Here is a 19,589-nt window from a genome sequence, read left to right as displayed (position 1 = left end):
CTCTCTGACTGCATCTGTGGCAAGAGTCTGATCTTCACTTGCTTTTCAGCCCTCCATTACACCAGTTCTCCTTTAAGAAACTGAAACAAAGATCCAGAGAAGAGACAGATGATTCTCATGTACTGTTCGGACAAAGAATGCAGTTTTCACTTTGAACCAAGTTCAGTCTCCGCCAGCTGATATAACACCGTGCTAATAATTAAGATATCTGTATTTGTAGCTTTGGATTGATGAGAAGGCATTTCATCTTATCTAGAACATGTGTCTTAGCAGTTCTGGCACATAACGCCCCAAATAAATTTCTCTCATCAGACCATTGCACTTCTACTAAAGCTGTTCCGCATTCCTTCTCGTATAGCAAACTTATTTTGATTTCATTCTTATCCCAATGACATTCAACTGCTCTCTGAACATGGAAGCTCTGACTTTGGTCTGGAGCTAAACCTGTTTGCTAATTGGCTGTTTGAGGAGAGGCATGTTTTCCTGTAGTATGTCACAGTGGCACATGCCCAGCACTCTGACATAAAGGCGTTGCAGAGAGATTGGTAGCGTGCGTTTCTACCCGCTCAGGGGCTTTGGCGCAGTGGACATGGCACGGTGTCCACTGACCACCTACACACACACACACACACACACACACACACACACACAGACGCCGGTCTGAGTCTCTCCTGTCTCTGCAGATACAGATACCAAGGACCCCTGCCAGAAAGTGAGGTGTAGCCAATACAAGGTGTGTCTCGCCCAGGCATACAAGCACGCCATCTGCATCATCCGCAAGAAGCTGGAGCACAGGTGAGTCAAAGAACAATGTCCACTGTAGGGGTGTTAGACTTCCTCACATGGACCACCACTTATGTAGGGAATATTGGTATCCCCATGGAGGGTATTGAAGAGGTCTGGTCGTCTTTGCATCCATAATAGATATCTTGACCGACAGCCTCCAACTTCATGCGTAAGGGAAAGCATTACTGTATTATCTGCAGCTAGGTCTTCTGCCAGGTCTTTCTTGCCAGGTACAAATGTTATCAACGCAGTGGAATGACATAGAGACATGGTCATATTCACATTCATTGAGATAGTGTCTTTTCTGGCAGCCTCCAAATTTGCATTGGGGCATTCTGGTCTCTAAGGGTGCATTGTTTATTTTCGAGGGACTTTCAGAGCTAGCTGTGGATTTGTTACAGAGCATGTCGGAAAGAGCTTAGCAGTACAGAAGTGCATCTGTTTTGGTGGGGAAGAGTCCCCTCACCTCGCAGAGCAAGGATGAGTCCCCTCACAGAGGAGCTAAGCAGCAATCAGGAAAACAAGGCTGTTGCTCTTGCCACACTTATAGAGGGCCACTTCAAAGTTACTCCATGTGGTCACACAGTTTGGTCGCTTCCAACTGCTGTGCAATCTGATCATTCAATGGGAGCCCATGTAGATGCTGCGTGACAAAGACCTGAGAATGTTCAGTAAACTCTGGGTGACCCATGTTGAAGGTGTCCTTTAAAGTACCAGGCACCTTACATGCATGGGTGTGCCAGGATGTTTGTGTTTGTCTTAAATCAAGACCAGTGTCACAAAATCCATTTACAAATGGTGTGGGGTTGTTTTATGGCTTGATAAGGGTGAGGGGTCACACAGAACCCAGTCCTCTCCTTACCAAATGGCCAGATCCATATACATTTTGAAGATTCTGAGAGCAAGCATTGTAATCTTTTAAACTTGGTTTTGGCCGCAAATATGTGTCCGTATCCCCTACACCACATGGGCCCAGTACAGGTGAACACAGGTAGGTCATAGGGTATTGTCCCTGCAGACCAATACAGGTGAGCACAGGTGGGTACCTTATGTAAAGAGACCCATGAACAGATCCTAGGTCAATGCTAGAAATGTAAAATTATAGCAGTAAGAATTCCTCTTTGGACTGTGCTGTTAAATGCCGTCATGCTGGTGTAGTATTGGCTAAATACTAATACACTTGCATCAGATTAGTGAAATAGCAGAACACTGGTATAGTATCATTAAATACCAGCATGCTGGCGTAATGATACCAGCACGCTCTTGTAGTACTACTTAAATACCAGCACATTGGCATAGGATTAGAAAAAACTGACTCACTGGCATAGTACAAGTGAAATACCACCATGCTGGCATTGTCAGGATTTCAGGTGGAAGGACCCAGGCGCAGACCAGAATGACAAATGTAGGTAATTCATTTGATGGCACAAGCCACAAACAGTAGTCAAAAACAGTGTGTGCCTGTCAAAACCAGAAGATCCACAAAAACAGGAAGAATATCCAAAAACACAAGGCAAAGACAAATCCAAAAATACAGGCGGGGGTCATACACAGGAGATCAAACAGGTAAACAGGAACAGAGGGGCACAGACAAAAATCAGGGTCCCAACAGGCAGAGTAGTCAAACTAACCAGGCAGAGAATTGTTCCAAATCAACAGGCAGGAAGTGTAATCCAAGGGGCAAAGCAGAAGTTAAACACAAGAGCAAACAGATGAGCTACAACAGGCAGGAGCAAAACAGACAACACACTGAGATAAACAGAGAGAACAGAGCAGAGAGAACAGAGCAGAGAACAAAGAATACAGAGGGGTATTTATACACAGACTAATAATGAATTAACAGGGAACAGGTGAGCAGGACAAGCAAAGGGCATATAGGCAGGACAGGAGTTGGGATGATGGAGCACATGGGGCTGTAAACAAAAACAAAGGCACATGCACGCAAAAACAAAAACAAAGACACACCCACATTGACAGGAAGACAGAGAAACACAACACAAGCAAGACATGAAGCTGGCTCTTTGGCATCGCGGTCAAAGTGGCATGGTTGGTGCCCCGTAGACCCGGGTTCGAGGCCGGGTGGGGTGACTGCTCTTGCCCTTTGCTACAAATGGTGTCAGAAGTGGGATGGCTTGCCACGAGGCCATCAGAGGTGTGCCCGATGTGTACGCTGTATCAGGGACTCCCAGGTTTGGTTGACCCCGGTGTGTGAGGGACCCTAGAGATGGGTGAAACACGGTGTGAGGGACCCCAGAGATAGGTGAAGCACTGGTGAGTGGGGCACCCTGGGATGGGAGAAGTACAGCAGGAGAATATGTGAGGGACGCCATGGTGTGTGAAGCGCATGGGCACGCTTCCCAAAGGGGAGGGCAGTGTGACAGAGTGCCGTCACTATGGTTGAGTATGCACTCTGACTGCCATACCAAAGAGCCTGGCTTTTTGGCGTCGCGGTCAAAGTGGCATGGTTGGTGCCCCGTAGACCCGGGTTTGAGGCCGGGTGGGGTGACTGCTCTCGCCCTTCGCTACAATGGGATGTGAGATTTTGAGCATTTGGTCATGACTGCACACCTAAATTTGTAAGCAGAAGAGAGGGTTAAGGCAGCCCTGAAAAAGCCTGCTGCTAGATGAAGTAGGGTTTGGATAAGACTGACGTAATGGAGATATGGAGACTGAGTTATCACATGTTTAATGTTAGCCTGCCAGGGAGTGCAGGCTTGATTGACAATATTCTTCATTTGAAGAATGAAGCCAAATTAATAATTTAGTTGATTAAAAATTAGGTTGTATAAATTATCTGTTAAATGTGTGCTGAATGATTTGTCTGTATCTGTGTGTGTGAAATAAATAGAAAATGAAATAAAGCATGCTACTTTGCCAGGCCTTTAAAGCAGCTGTCTTAAGTTGCTGCTTGTTTGTGGGTCTTTCTGCCTTCAGTTTTGTCTTCAGCAAGTGAAATGCATATTTAATTGGGTTAAGGTCAGGTGACTGACTCGGCCATTGAAGAATATTCCACTTCTTTGCCTTGAAAAGCTCTTTGGTTGCTTTCACAGTATGTTTTGGGTCATTGTCCATCTGTACTGTGAAGCGCTGTCCTATCAGTTTTGCAGCATTTGGCTGAATCTGAGGAGATAGTATAGCCCTATACACTTCAGAATTCATCCTGTTGCTTCTGTCAGCAGTCAAATCATCAATAAACACTACTAACCCAGTTCCATTGGCAGCCATACATGCCCATGCCATAACACTGCCTCCACCATGTTTCACAGATGATGTGGTATGCTTTGCTTTTAGAAATCATTCAGTTGAAGTTAATGACGATATTTTAAATTATCTTCTGTTCATGACATTCTGCTGCGACCTCAGACTGGGATCAGTAATTAGTTTTTATGTTGTAGGGTTTCCCAATGTGATAGGCTGCATCGATGGCATGCATATCCCCATCACTGCTCCTTCAGTTAATGATGTAGAGTATGTGAATAGGAAGTCTTTCCACAGCATTAATGTGCAAGTACATTAACTACTGTCTTACAATACCAAAGACTATACATCACAATATACTGCAACTAATATCTCTCATTCTCTGCACTGTCAAGATCATATGTGATGCAGAACACTTGATCACAAATGTTGAAGCCAAGTGGCCTGGCTCTGTGCATGACTCACAAATGGCATTCCGGTAATTCAATTTCATCTGCCTTCTAATCTGCCACTCCAAGTACACTATTTCTAGTTCATTTTTTTGCCATTTTCTTCATGAGATGCATTTTGTACAACACCTTTACTGGTAACTGAGAAAACATAAGGATGACATTAAATTCTACAGTTCTACATGCAGAATTAACCTGGCATTTATTGAACATCTCACTGTGTTAATTTGTGCTGTGGAGGTTGATGGATCCTCCTCCTGGTAATGCCCAGTCATGTTCTGTTAAAAAGGATAAGAATGTGCAAGTTATTTTTCCATTCATTATTTATTCTCATCACTTCAATGTACATTTCAAACTCAAAATTCCACACAAGAATGTAAAAAAATTTAAATGGGGAGAGAACTATCAGTAGCTACCATACATAATATTAAGATGTATACCCCTGTAGGCCTTTCTGAATCCCTCTCTGTGGCAGCAGACAACATGTCTTCATCATCATCATCATCATCATCCTGTGATGAAGAAGAGTATTCTTTTTCAGTATACTTTACACTACTATATTTGACAAAATCTCTGAAGTATTGAGTACTTACAACTGCAAGGAGTTCTATTGTGGCAGGAGGCTCAACAAGGCAGATGACACCATCAGTGACTGTTGGGAGAAATGAAAAACCCAAAAAAGTTATATAAAAAAATATATATACATACATATGTATATACATATATATATTTATATATATATATATATATATATTACATGTATATATAGAGAAACTGCTGACGAAATAATAGCAGTACATTTTAAGAATGGCACTAATGTTTCAGTACCCGGTACACACAATCACAAATCCGGTGAATGCACTTCTGCAAGTTGGTTATGATAAGAGCAACTGCTAATTGACAAAATGTAAATATAAATACAGATCATAACAGCAAGTTATTGGTCTGAGAATGAAGCTGAAAGCATATTTAAAGGATGAAATTACCAGTTAAAGTTGTTTGTGTGCTTCTGAGTGTATTGGTGAGTTGAGAGGCAGAGCCCATAGTGTTCTCCAGGTAGCCAGTGAGATTCACACAGGGCTGTGATCAATGATGGCCCAGAGTCTGAGGCACAGAGGCAGTGAGTGGAGCTCTGCCGCTCTTTGAATTTTTGGGATTTTTTTTCTTTTGACCTTGATGAGTAGGCAAATAAATTGACTGCTAAGTTGAACCTCACTCCAAGCCCAGTGTCTGGGTATCAGGAGCTTCTTTCCTGCAGTCACCTTTATAAACATTTGATCCGGGTCTTGGCCTCTCCTCCATGTACTCTTTGCCACTGAGCGAGTGCCAAGGAGCATGATGCTGTCAGGTGTTGCTGCAACATTTTTTTGGTGTGTCTCCAATGACCAGTGTGTGTCTCTATGTGTGTGTATTACAATGTAAGTTTAAGTAGTGCTAACATAGTGTGTTACAGTGTACGCTGTGATAGCAGTGTGTGTATTACAAGTTAAGCAATGTTTGTGTGTGTGTGTGTGTGTGTGTGTGTGTGTGTGTGTGTGTGTGTGTGTTACAATGTAAGTGTAAGAGAAAATGTGATGCGTGCATGTTACAGCCCCTCCGTGTGCCATTCCAGAGATCTATGGACAAGACTTTTGCTATTGCTTTGAAAGCCCTGCTTTCTTATTCATTAGGATTAGCAACTGTAGTATTAGTGTGTGTTACAGTGTAAGCTGTAGTAACTGTGTGTGTGTTACAATATAAACTATGTAAGATGTAGAAACTATGTATGTATTAGAGCATAAACAGTTGTATTACTCTGTGTTTAAGTGAAAGCTGTAGTGACTGTGTGTGTTTCAGTGTAAGTTCTATTACTACTGTGTGTTATAGTGTAAGATATGGAAACTGTGTGTCTTAGAACATAAGCAGTCATATTACTGTGTGTCATAGTGGAAGTTGTAGTAACTGTGTGTGTTGCAGTGTAAGATGGAGCAGCAGATATGTCTGACAGGAAAATGAAATAAATTTATCATAAATTTAAAAAAAATACATGTAAATTTAAAAAACCCTGTGAAATTAAAAGTGCAGACTTAACAAGCTAGTTATCACAACTATGTCTTTATTATAATGTAGTTTAGGGCTGTACTGAAAAATTCAAAGCTTTGAAGCTTCGTTCATTGAATTGGCATTCGATTGTGAAATTAAGGATTCGATTTTTAGGATGGGTGCTCAGATGCAGTTTTAAGGTTATTGCTACTGTAATACAAGAAATTTAGATGCTAAAGCGACCTACTTTTTATTGTAATTTAACATAATTTTGCCAATAAACTGTGGGTCGCCGCCAAGTGTAACAGGTCTTTTTTCCTTCTGTGCTACAAAATGCATAAATTCAATACGAAACCATGTAACACCTTAACGCGTTTTGTCCACAAAAAACACAAACGCGTTAGCATTGTGTCCACGAAATACTGAAGAGAGCACATACTTTTGTGCACAGAAAACAAAACAGATGATTCCTGTCGTGCCCTGAATTGACCATTGTGCTTTTCATTTTGTGGACAAAAGAAACTCAATTTGTAGACAGAAGTAATGCTGTCCACGTAATAGATGTCCCAGGCCAGCATTTAAGCTTTTGTGGCACAAAATGCAGAATGCGCTATACGATCATCATTCCGTACCATCGAATGTTCATTTTGTCCACTTAACTGTTTTGCTATATTACTGAAAGTATGATGTGCACGAAAGGGATTTAGCACAATATATTCCGTCCACGAAAGCAAAGACTGCTTGAACTTTCGTAGATATCAGTGTTTTGCTTAAGTACAAAAACAATTATGTTCAATGTGTGTACATACTAATGCCCCAGAGCTGAATGGGGGTCTGATTAGATGGTTCAGTGGAAAGATTTCTACAAATTAAGTGGTCTACAACCCCAAACATTTTGAGAACCACTGATTTAGACTGATAATTGTCAGTGACAGAGATTGTGTAGACTCCATAGATATCATATGGTTATTTATTATCGGGAAAAGTCAACATTTTGGCATTGGTTTTATTTTTTTTTTTATTGGCAAGATGGTGTCATAAAAATCAGAGAGAGCAATTGTTGCTCTGTGACAAAAATGTGATTGTATGTGCGTATGACATTGATAATTATGTACATGTAATAAACATTCTACCACACCTGTTCTCCGCCTTCGACACAGTGAATCACTAGATCCTCCTGTCCACTCTAGCTGATCTGGGCATCACTGGCTCCACACTCCGCTGGTTTGAGTCATGCCTCACAGATAGATCCTTCAAGGTATCTTGGAGGGGCAGTGTATCTACAGTGCTGGCCAGAAGTATTGGCACCCCTGCAATTCTGTCAGATAATGCTCAATTTCTCCCAGAAAATGATTGCAATTACAAATGTTTTGGTAGTAATATCTTCATTTATTTTGCTTGCAATGAAAAAACACAAAAGACAATGAAAAAAAAATTAAATCAATTATCATTTTACACAAAACTCCAAAAATGGACCGGACAAAAGTATTGGCACCCTCAGCCTAATACTTGGTAGCACAACCTTTGGACAAAATAACTGCGAACAACCGCTTCCGGTATCCATCAATGAGTTTCTTACAATGCTCTGCTGGAATTTTAGACCATTCTTCTTTGGCAAACTGCTCCAGCTCCCTGAGATTTGAAGGGTGCCTTCTCCAAACTGCCATTTTCAGATCTCTCCACAAGTGTTCTATGGGATTCAGGTCTGGACTCATTGCTGGCCACTTTAGAAGTCTCCAGTGCTTTCCCTCAAACCATTTTCTAGTGCTTTTTGAAGTGTGCTTTGGGTCATTGTCCTGCTGGAAGACCCATGACCTCTGAGGGAGACCCAGCTTTCTCACACTGGGCCCTACATTACGCTGCAAAATTTGTTGGTAGTCTTCAGACTTCATAATGCCATGCACACGGTCAAGCAGTCCAGTGCCAGAGGCAGCAAAGCAACCCCAAAACATCAGGGAACCTCCGCCATGTTTGACTGTGGGGACCGTGTTCTTTTCTTTGAAGGCCTCGTTTTTTTTCCTGTAAACTCTATGTTGATGCCTTTTCCCAAAAAGCTCTACTTTTGTCTCATCTGACCAGAGAACATTCTTCCAAAATGTTTTTGGCTTTCTCAGGTAAGTTTTAGCAAACTCCAGCCTGGCTTTTTTATGTCTCTGGGTCAGAAGTGGAGTCTTCCTGGGTATCCTACCATAGAGTCCCTTTTCATTCAGACACCGACGGATAGTACGGGTTGACACTGTTGTACCCTCGGACTGCAGGACAGCTTGAACTTGTCTGGATGTTAGTCGAGGTTCTTTATCCACCATCCGCACAATCTTTCGTTGAAATCTCTCGTCAATTTTTCTTTTCCGTCCACATCTAGGGAGGTTAGCCACAGTGCCATGGGCTTTAAACCTATTGATGACACTGCGCACGGTAGACACAGGAACATTCAGGTCTTTGGAGATGGACTTGTAGCCTTGAGATTGCCCATGCTTCCTCACAATTTTGCTTCTCAAGTCCTCAGACAGTTCTTTGGTCTTCTTTCTTTTCTCCATACTCAATGTGGTACACACAAGGACACAGGACAGAGGTTGAGTCAACTTTAATCCATTTTAACTGGCTGCAAGTGTGATTTAGTGATTGCCACCACCTGTTATGTGTCACAGGTAAGTAACAGGTGCTGTTAATTACACAAATTAGAGAAGCATCACATGATTTTTCAAAGGGTGCCAATACTTTTGTCCGGCCCATTTTTGGAGTTTTGTGTAAATTGATACTTGATTTGACTTTTTTTTCTTTCTCTTTTGTGTTTTTTTATTGCAAGCAAAATAAATGAAGATATTACTACCAAAACATTTGTAATTGCAATCATTTTCTGGGAGAAATTGAGCATTATCTGACAGAATTGCAGGGGTGCCAATACTTTTGGCCAGCACTGTAAGTCACATTGGTTACTGGGGTACCTCAGGGATTGTGCTTTGCCCCATCCTCTTCTCACTGCACACAACCTCACTGGGCCCAGTCATTAAGAACAGTTTCCCTTACCACCGCTATGTCGATGACACCCAAATCTACTTTTTATTCCATCCTGATGACCCCATGGTCTAAGAATGAATCTCTGCCTGTCTCTTGGGTATCTCAGCCTGGATGAAGGAACACTACCTTCAATTCAACCTGTGTAATGGAGCTCCTCGTGGTCCCAGCCAGGCCGTTCATTCAGTGCATCAGCTAAACATAAGCACATATCCTGTGGGAAACTGGATAGAGGCTTGGGTTACTGTGAACCCTGCATATCTTACAAGGGTGAATCACCTGTGCATCCCATCAGAGTTATGGAGAACAGTGTTTTCAGTTCTTCTCAGATCGTTTTGCAGTCATTTCATGTCAGGGTTTTGAAATGAATGTTAACCCTCATGATAGGTAGGCGCTGTGTGACTGTCTGGATCTGCATTGATAGAATGGTGAATTTTGGTCACTGTGCTCACTCCACTGTGAGTCAATAATGGTATAGAGCAGCGGTCCCCAACCACCGGGCCACGGACCGGTACCAGGCCACGGCACATTTGCTACCAGGCAGCACGGAAAGGATAAATAATTTATTTTTAAATTTCTTTAATCAGTAAAATAAAATATTAAAATAATTATATACAATTATAGGCTATTAGTGCAGTAATTACATTGAACTTGGTGCAGTGTGTTGGTCCTTTTCGCACCACTCTAATATCTCTCACGCCCACAACAGTTTACAGATTTTGAACTTGAGGAACGCGCGCACTGTGAACTCACACTTAGCCTACTATACGGTCTGCTTGACCTGTGTTGCCAACTTTGTACTAGCTAGCTAGCTGACATGATGAAAAACAAAGTTGTTAAAATCAAGGCTGAATATCCTGAGAAAAGCACAAAAGCACTGAAAACGTTGCTTCCATTTCCAACATCCTATCTCTGCAAAGCGGGGTTTTCCGCAATGACCGCAACAAAAACGAAATTTAGAGAGTAGACTGGACTTAAGGAACACACTTCAGGTTGCAATGTTTTTGGTATATGGTCATTGAGAGAAATATGCACTTAACGTTTTTTAATAATATCACGTTAGACCTACTTAAACAAAAATGTTATGAAAAAGCGGCCATACTTGTCTATATGAAACTGGTCCATGGTGCAAAAAAGGCTGAGGGCTGCTGGTATAGAGGTCTGTTGTGGAAAACTTCTGATTAAGTGTATACCCCATGTGGAAATTGTAAGCATTACCACTTTCACCCCACCAGAGAAAAGCGGAGCTTGACATGGTACGATTAAGCTTGTTACTTGGTGGAGATAAATTATTGCCAGCAAACATTATAAGCATTGCCAATAGATGTTAGTTTTTTATTTTAACTGCAGTTATTGATATATTAACTGAAGTTATTGGTATACGAGCCATTTACTCTATTAATTAAACAACCTAGGATTGGAACAACACTATAGGCCTTAAATGAATAATAAAGTATCCTATTATACTTTGTATGCCTGTGAGCAGAAACTAGAAAGAAGGGTCAAGAGAGTACAAGAGACTGCGGGAGGGGTATGCAGCTGTGAGATACCTGTATGCCAAGTAAGACCTGTTGTGGCACTGTTAATGAGAGTTGGACACTGTCCGAGCACTGCTCGGAGGATGGACCCTTAGTGTAAGATAAAAGAGTTGGACTCTAAAAAAGGGGGGTCGCAAACAGGGATTCTTTATGGAGTATAGCCAAGGCAGAGCAGGTCAAGAAATGACAGTTATTTTTTATAGATTAGATATGCGCAGTCTTGGAGATAATAGTGTACAGCCAAGGCGGGGTAATTATTTTTAATTAGACAGGTGTGATCTTGGAAAAACAGTGTACAGAATGTGTGTTATGAAACTGAAGGAGGGGGTCTGAGTCTAAGCTCCAGGAGGGGCTAAGGGAATAAGCATAAAAAGGGAGATGCATTTGGGGATGGGGCTGACTGCTTGGGGGGGCTGCTTGCCGGACTGCTTGCCTGACTGCTTGGGGGGACTGCTTGCCTGACTGCTTAGGGGGACTGCTTGCCTGACTGCTTAGGGGACTGCTTTGGGGGACTGCTTAGGGGACTGCTTTGGGGGACTGCTTGGGGTTATGACTGATGATGCTACTGCTCCGCGCGGACCAGCCCGGTTTACTGTATGTGATTTTGAACCATGTACAATAAACCTTTTGCATCAGACTTTGAGGAATATTTTGTATGAATTTTTGGAGATTGTTCATTTTTGCATTTGATGTAGCTTCCTTGCGGCGCATTAGCAGAAAAAGGCAGGGAGTGGTGAGGTCACCACAGGTCTCTGACACACACCCTCTGCTCAGGGTGTCAAATCTGCTCTGAGCATGCTCATAAGGACTGTTTATGTGTGAAGCACTCAAATTCACACATTGGGCAGAGGAGGGGCCATCGCTGTCAAATCTGCACAGAACTCCAGTTCATCTGCATACCAAAGGGACAAAGACAAAGAGACACCTACACCAGTTTAAACTGTTTATATACATTAAAAGGACATATAAAAATTTGAAATTCTCGCATGTGCCAGAATGTCATGATAGCTTTTACAGTTTACAGGTACCTACACGTTTTTAAAACATCGCATCAAGTTTCAAGATTCATTTTCATTTGACCACAAACTGATGTTTTTGGATCATTTAAGTGCGTTTGCATGTAGTAGCAGTGTGTGTTGTTGGGCTCCACAGTGCCTCATTAAGGTGCTTTTTGAAGCCAGTACAAACAAGCAGATAGGATTTAATAAACAGGCGTGGGGAGTAACGGAATACATGTAACGGCGTTATGTAATTAGGATACAAAAAAAGGTAACTGTATTCTGTTACAGTTACATAAAAAAGACGTAATCAGATTACCGATACATTTAGTAAAAATGGGGATTATTAGCAGGATTACAATTTTAAAATACATTTTAAAAATATAGCTGCAAGCAGCAATGAAAGGGCCAAGCACCTCAGGGCCACCAGGTAGACAACTAATGAGAACAACCCCTGACTAAGACACCAATCCATCACAGGCTGAACAGACACATTGACACCCACTCTTACACTCACACCTATGGGCAATATAGCATGTCCAATTGACATTACCAGAATACCCAGAGGAAAGCCACATGAACACAAGCTACAAACTGAATGCAGATGCACCCCGAACTTGAAACCTCCATAATGTTAGGCAGTAGTGCTACCCATTTGCACCACCATACTGCCCCCCGCTACATATATGTCAAGCTTAAACATAAGCAGTGCCATAAGATGCAGTGTGCTTTCTTGGGACATTGCAATGAGAAGTGCCAACGCTGTTGGAGGAGTGCATTTTTTGGGTATTTGAAAAAATCCAAAATCATGGGAAAAATGGCAGAGAACATATCGTATTAGCTGAATATAATAAAATGTCCCTGATTACAAAAGGACCCCTCATTTTTAACACCTTTTTTGGTAAAAGACCTTTTGAAGATCAAATCTTATTTATTTAAAGAAATCATTTCATTTGATACCACCCGGCTTCTAAATAGCCTCTTACCCCAGGCTGTGAAGATCATGAGCACTCTTGCCCCCCCATTGAACCATTAATCCCCCCATAGGACTAGACAGACACTATTCTGCACTAGTGTAATCCATTTCATGCTGCACCTGGCACGTTTTGTACAGACAAAAAAAGATAATTTATTGACAGTACATGCTGCTATTCCCCTCCAACTATACCATAAAGACATGCCACCATAGAGTCATGCTGCTATTCCCTTCCAAATGTTTACAAAACTGAGTGTATTGTTTATGGATATATGTTTTTTTTAATTCTCTTTGTAATTTATATACACTGTTGATATAGGAGAAACCGCATTTCATTCTTGATTGTACGCAAGTGCATGATAAAATGACAATAAAGGAAATCTCAATCTAAAATCAATTTAATAAAATACACTGAATAAAACAAGGTACTCTGATATATTTTCTACATCTGTTAGATGAAATTACCACATTTAAATAAAAATAAAAATAAACTAGTTTACTGGGATTTCTAATACCACTCAAAAATCTCAGATAATAAAATAATAATAAAAAGCCATCTGCTGTTCTTAATGTATAATGACATTAAAAAGTCTAGTCCTCCCATGTAAGACAACCCCACTTTTCAGATGTAATTTCTAAAGTAGAAAAAAAAAACGCTGTCTAACATTCAGGCCAATATGGAAAGTCCAAGTGTTTCTTCAACACTATTTAGTATATTAGTTGTGGCAATAAGTCAAAAGGTGCAGGAGATGTGCCAATTTTAAGTGCTACAAACTGATTGTATCTTAGCAGCCATGCCATTTGGACACTGAACTATGTGTTCAGTTCAGTTAGGACCTGATATGTAATGATGTAATGATCTACAAAAAATTGGTCGCAATATCTGCTTTTCTTTGTGTGGTCTGTGCCTTGTGATGTCCATTAGAACAAAATGTCATTAAAATCTAAGTACATGGACACATGGGTGTTTAAACCTGTTTTTCAGTATAGCACCCCAAAGTGGCCAAATTTCACTAAACTTGCTGTGTGGCACCCAGGCGTAATTGTAAGCATGTGTATCGACTTTTATGCCAATGAACAAAAGCATTGCAGAGATATGGCCACTCTTCCTTTATGGCGACTTCACGAGTGAATTTGTGGGTACACTGCAGCCACATTGTTCAATCTGGCAACTGTCCTTTAACAACTGTTAAAGACAATGGTCCAAAGAGGTAATACACAAAACCTCATTGTGCCACAACTCTTTTTGACAAATTCAAAGATGGATGAAACACAAAATAGCTGATGTGGAGGTTTCATAAGTTCCCAGACAGGATCCTTAACTTTGATGAAGCACAAGAAATTTAGCTGAGATATCTGCTTTTCGTGAGCAATTCAACCAAGAAGAAGGGATGTGAATTTGGGCGCGGGGCTTTAAGGGGCTTTTAAAGACATTTTTAGTGACAATTGCAAGTGGCAAATAATTTTTAAAAGATTTTTCCAGATACCCACCCCCCTCCCCCGGACCCCCGAGACCCCACCATGTTTCGCACCCTGGTTACTGCTATTAATCTAAACGCGCATTCCTGCATAACAAAGGAAGGAATACCTGGACAAACAATTAATAAACCTAACAAGGAACGTAAAACATTATATTAGGCTAAACAATTTCACCAGTACATCCAATCCAATCCAAAAGTAACAGAAAGTAATCAAGTTACGTTACTTTAATATTGTGATACTTGGATTAGGTTATTGATGACATTTTTAACAGGTAATTAGTAATTGTATCGGAATACATTTTTAAAGTAACCCTCCCAACCCTGGTAATAAACACATGAGTGAAGGGCTGTACGGATCAGTCAGACAGATATGGTTTAATTCACACGTAAGTAAAGGGCTGTATGGATTAGTCATTCAGATTAGATCAGATTTAATATCTAATTAATATTAATATTTAATCAGATTTAATATCCACAAACGTGAAGGGGTATATGGACCAGTCAAACAGACAGAATTTAACACTCACAAAAGTGAGGAACCATACGAATTAGTTAAACATTTTCATACACACATAGGGCTTAATGCATCAATCAGACAGATTTAATTCGCACATAAGTGAAGGGCTGGATGAATCAGTCAAAAAGATCAGATTCAATATGCACAAAAGTGAAAGGCTCTATGAATCAATCAGAAAGGTAGAATTTAACACCCATAAAAGTGAGAAGCCATATGGTTTAGTTAAACAGATGAAATACTCACATGAAGATTATATGGATCAGTCCAACAGCTAAGATTTATTACAAAGGGCTCCATGTATCTATCAATCAGACAGGATTTAATGCACAAAAAAGGGCTGTATAGATTAATCAGTAAGATATGATTTAATACACACGTAAGTAAAGGGCTGTAAGAATCAAACAGATAGAATTTAATATTAACATGAGAGCTGTATGGATCAGTCAAATATATAGTATTTAATATAAAGCATAAATGAAGGGCTGTATGGATAGATCTAACAGATATGATTTAATTCTAACATAATGGTTGTGTGGATCAGTCAAACAGTTAAACCCTTTTGAGTCACCAGTTATCCACCAGTGCACTGTGAAGGACTGTGTGAAACAGATGGTGAGGCAAATTCAGGAGCTCCTTTGAGAGTCATGAAAAAACTGTGAGACATTGAAGTATACCAGATTTTTCTGTCATCAGAACCCCCTTGCCTGGCTAAGTTAGAGACACTCCAGGTCCAAGAAGTGGCCAAAAAGAAGCCAGGTGAGTCATTGGCCCTGTTCACACCTGGCATTAACATGTGTCTTGGGTGGTCCGATCACAAGTGGACAGCTCTAAGTACAGGTGTGAATGCACCGAAGACGCATTAAGAATGCATTGTGATTAGAGCTGTCACCTTAAATTCGAATATCGAAATTAAATTCAAATTTGTTAATTAACACGTGTTTCAAAAATGAACAGAGAAATTCGATATTAACATTATTATCAAGTATTTAAATTTTATTTGCCAATTTTAAAAATAGAGATAAAAATACGTAGATCATGAACCAAAAATGGAAGAATGCTAAAATTGTTTAAAGAATTGCGAGCCAGCCGACAGCGATCCACTGCTGTGGTAGAAGATGACGGGAGCAACAAAATATCCCCACCTCGCACAGCTGGCAGCGAGGTATCTTAGCGTTCCCGGGACGTCAGTGCTTTCGGAGTGCATCTTCTCCACTGCTGGGAATATAGCTAATAAGAAACGTTCTGCTCTGGACTGCGATTATGTTGATTGGCTTGTGTTCCTGGCAAATAATTTGCAGTAGACTTATTTGAACATATTTAATGTACCAGTTGTTCTCAGGTAGGCTAAGGGAATTTTAAGTTTGAGTTTTTTTTTTTTTTTTTTGACAATCGCTGGTAATCTGTTGGCGTTGTATTAAAATCGTAAATGTGGCTGTTAGCCTGCAAGGATGCACAGTATAATGTTTGTGCTTGTTATTATTAGCCTAATGTTATGGCAGCCCAATCTCTGCGAACTGATTTTGATTGATACAGTAGGCTAGGCTAGGCCTGCAGTGTTTTTGTGCATGGCACTTTTTGGTAATAAATCCTCATATGAATTGTTGTTTCTGTTAACTTCGCTCTCACGCCCTCTTCTGCATATACGTTCCAATTACTACTTAGTTGCCACTGGATTGGCCTATATTTAGCCTTGGAATTTATAACATTTTAACACGGAAATTTGAATATTAATTTGAACTCATCTTCATTTCTGTTTAAAATATCGAACAGGACTTTTTATTAAAGTGACAGCCCTAATTGTGATCCAATCACTCTATGGCCACGTTCTTTTAGCAGTGTGTACGCGAATGTGTCCTGGGCCACACTGAAACACCACCTACTCAACTGACATCCTCTGCATAAGCGGAAGTATGTACTCATTCACGCACCAACTGCGTCACATTAGGCAACATTGCATTGTTGCCTCCCGCCGGATGAAGATCTGATCACATGTGGTCACTCGAGACGCATGTGGAGATGCATTCTAATGCCAGGTGTGAACTGACGTGCTTAGAGCTGTCCACTTGTGATTGGATCACCCAAGATGCATGTTAATGCCAGGTGTGAACAGGGCCATTGATCAGGTGGGTCAAGTGGGCTGGGATGGGCGGGGCAGGGCAGGGCTGGGCTGTGGCAGCAGGGAGGGAGTTGGGGGGCAGGGTGCAGGTATATATGACACCAAACCTCTGGCAAAAGCCTGCTCTGGAGGAAATTCATTGATAGAGGATAAACACAAAACCCAGATTAGCTGCAAATCAGGTGTGGGGATTAGAGAGCAGTGTTGGCAGCAGGGGAGATCCATAAACTTCACACTACCAAGGGGTCCCCAAGGCTGCGGCACCACTACATTATGGGTAATGTGGACAAGGGCACCACACTGGGCCTGTTACCTGTATGCTGCTGCCTCTGTGCTTTCACAGCTTCATTTGCCTGTCTTTCTGGCTCTTGAAACATTACATGAAATATCCTGGAAACAGGACACCACAAGCTGAGATAGCAACCAAGTAGGTGGTGCAGTGAGTCTTGTGTTGAGGGGAGTGGTGTGAGTGAATATTTAAAGAGCTGTGTGTGCTGTCTGACAGGAACATTCATCCCCAACAAGAAGCTGCAGTATGACCCGAAGGGAGGGGAGTGCTGGTGCTCTGCCCCAAACAGTGTGGTGATCCAGGGCTCCCAAATCCATGGCAAACCCGACTGCAGTAAGACATTGTTCCACCATCCGAGTGCACTTGCACACAAAACCAACGACACAAGCCCCTTCTTCTGGATGGGCCCTGGCAAAATTAAGGGAGTGCTAGTCTGATATGCTAGTTTTGCTCGCTGGTGTATAGTGATTTCCTTCACATACTAAAAAGCCACTTGTGTCTCAGGAAAAAATTAAAGAGGCATTTGTAGATAAATCACAGATGGCCGTCTGAGAAGCACCACTGAGAGTCCATTCACTCTGGAATATTTGAATGAAAAGAGGAAAAAGGTTAGACATATTCACTGTAAGGCCTTTTAAGGCTCCTATTGTGCATTATTGAAAAGTACAAAGGATAACAGGTTATTGCATTCACTGGTAAGGTTCACACATGACTGTCAAGTTTGTAGCAGCTTTGCAGTCCCATAACCTGCTGGCATTCAAAACAAGAAACTGTATGGTAAATTGCATGCTGGGAGTTGATAGAATACACTGGGAAGCCCACTGTTGAGAATGTGCCCCTCTTTGTGTTATCTAGATGAGTTGGCGGGATACTCTGGTGATTTGGGCAGTGGGGTAAAATGGGAAGATGGGAAAGAGAAAGGAGTGGATGAGAATATGGACGACGAGAAGGATTAAGAGGACAGAGACACAGGAGTGGCAGACAATGGGGGGTACACCTGGTAGGGTGAAATGGGAGGAGCGTGAACTGACACAGCATCCCATATGCCGATTCCATGCGTTCCATTCAATGCATCCTAGAACATGAAGGGTTAAAGGACACATTTAACCCATCCTGAACCACAGCACTGACTGCAGGGGTGTGTCTTAAATACCTGTGAAGCTTTATCCTATTGTATTTGCATGAGGTTTTTCTAAAGCATTCTTTAGCAAGGAAAGCCATTGACTCACCAAAGCATTTGATTTGGTATGTTGAAAAAATAAAAAAGTTTAAAACAAACATGTAAGGAGAATACTTTGTTGTGCCATATGCTTCAGGTCATCAGTAATCTCAAACATTTTGAGACAGTTGAATTCTTACACAAGGCCAGTTAGCAGAGCTCTCTCACAACAAAGTAGGCCAGTTATATAACATGTTATCTTGACACCAATAAATCTAAGAGCCAGCATGTCATCAGAGCTCCAGTTTCCTGAAGCCAAGGTTTCAAAATTATGGGTCAGAAGCCAGTGGGTCAAGATGCCTGTGAAGTACCCAAGTATCACAAAAAAGCCATGTAATATAACATATTTTAAGGACTGGAACAGAATGTCGTATTAGTTCTATCAAACAGTTTAATGTGAATTTGACTCAAACAGCAACAAAGGTGAAAGAATTTGGTACTCACTACAGAAACACCAGAATGGACAGTTCCCCAGACCTGTGTGGAACTTTTATGGACAGTGAATGCACAGAGATGGCATTATATGTAAAGAGTCAGTAACTAGAAAGAAAATAAAATAGTAAAAAAAAAAAATACAATTAAATATGTTTTAGTAAAACGTGATCATTCATGAGTTGGTACATTTTTCACAGCCACTCACAAACTAATGCATAGCTCCAAATTAGGACATTTCCCCTTTCCTCAGCAGTCCAACATATCAGACATGATCTGCAAGGGAGATCACAAAAACAAAGCAGGACCTGTTCAAGAGAGGGTATATATACCTATACCCATTTATATCTATGTTTTCTACTTCTTTAAGCTTTTTAACATACATACACACATAGGTCAGTAAAATACTTGTTAAAAATACAGTTTTGGTGTTATTTAAACTGGGGGTGTGTCTTTCCTGGGATCCAGGATTTAAAAAAATGTGTGTACACATTTGAGGATGCGTTAATCCTTCAATAAATCAAATCAAATGGTGCATTGTGTGGCTTGTGTT

This window comes from Megalops cyprinoides, chromosome 15 (assembly GCF_013368585.1).
Source record: "Megalops cyprinoides isolate fMegCyp1 chromosome 15, fMegCyp1.pri, whole genome shotgun sequence".
NCBI classification, from domain to species: domain Eukaryota; kingdom Metazoa; phylum Chordata; class Actinopteri; order Elopiformes; family Megalopidae; genus Megalops; species Megalops cyprinoides.
This window is presented reverse-complemented; position numbering follows the sequence as displayed.